Here is a 1,217-nt window from a genome sequence, read left to right on the forward strand (position 1 = left end):
TTTACTAACACTTCTCTTCATCTCTCTTCATCTCAAATCACTACCTCTATCCTTAACCATTCTTCTTCACTACTCTGCCCTTTCTTCTTCTACTAACATAAAGGAATCTCTATACTTTGACATAGAGGATTCCTCTTTCTTTTCTTGTTCTCTTCTTCCCTATATGAGTAGGAATAAGGAAAAAGACACTCTTGTTGAAGCTGATCCAGAACCTGAAAGGACTTTGAAGAGGAAACTAAGAGAAGCTAAACTACAACAATCCAGAGGCAACCTTTCTGAAATTTTCGAACAAGAGAAGGAGATGGCAGCCGAACCCAACAATAATAATGCAAGGAGAATGCTTGGTGACTTCACAAAACCAACGTCCAAATTTGATGGAAGAAGCATCTCCATTCCTGCCATTGGAGCCAACAATTTTGAGCTTAAGCCTCAACTAGTTGCTTTAATGCAACAGAACTGCAAGTTTTATGGACTTCCATCTGAAAATTCTTACCAGTTTTTAACTGAGTTCTTTAGTTTTTAACGGAGTTCTTGCAGATTTGTGAGATTGTTAAGACAAATAGAGTAGATCCTGAAGTCTACAGGTTCATGCTTTTCCCTTTTGCTGTAAGAGACAGAGCTAGAACATGGTTAGACTCACAACCTAAAGATAGCCTGGACTCCTGGGATAAGCTGGTCATGGCCTTCTTGGATAAATTCTTTCCTCCTCAAAAGCTGAGCAAGCTTAGAGTGGATGTTCAGACCTTCAAGCAAAAAGATGGTGAATCCCTCTATGAAGCTTGGGAAAGATACAAGCAGATGACCAAAAAGTGTCCTTCTGACATGTTTTCAGAATGGACCATATTAGATATATTCTATTATGGTCTATCTAAATTTTCCAAGATGTCATTGGACCATTCTGCAGGTGGATTGATTCACCTAAAGAAAACGCCTGAAGAGGCTCAAGAACTTATTGACATGGTTGCAAATAACCAATTCATGTACACTTCTGAGAAGAATTCCGTGAATAGTGGGACGTCTCAGAGGAAGGAAGTTCTTGAAATTGATACTCTGAATGCCATATTGGCTCAGAACAAAGTGTTGACTCAGCAAGTCAACATGATCTCTCAAAGTCTGAATGGATGGCAAAATGCATCCAACAGTACTAAAGAGGAAGCTTCTGAAGAAGCTTATGATCCTGAGAACCCTGCAATGGCAGAGGTTAATTACATGGGTGA

At 39.4% G+C, this 1,217-nt stretch overlaps 1 non-coding gene across 1 annotated transcript; it reads right to left on the reverse strand.

Annotated features, from left to right (window-relative positions):
* Positions 1–720: 720 nt before the first annotated feature.
* Positions 721–824, reverse strand: LOC127741778 (small nucleolar RNA R71). Its single transcript, XR_008002983.1, has one exon. It is a non-coding gene; the product is annotated as a small nucleolar RNA R71 (small nucleolar RNA).
* Between the last annotated feature and the right edge of the window lie 393 nt (positions 825–1,217).

The sequence above is a fragment of the Arachis duranensis genome, chromosome 9, assembly GCF_000817695.3.
Source record: "Arachis duranensis cultivar V14167 chromosome 9, aradu.V14167.gnm2.J7QH, whole genome shotgun sequence".
Taxonomy (NCBI): Eukaryota; Viridiplantae; Streptophyta; class Magnoliopsida; order Fabales; family Fabaceae; genus Arachis; species Arachis duranensis.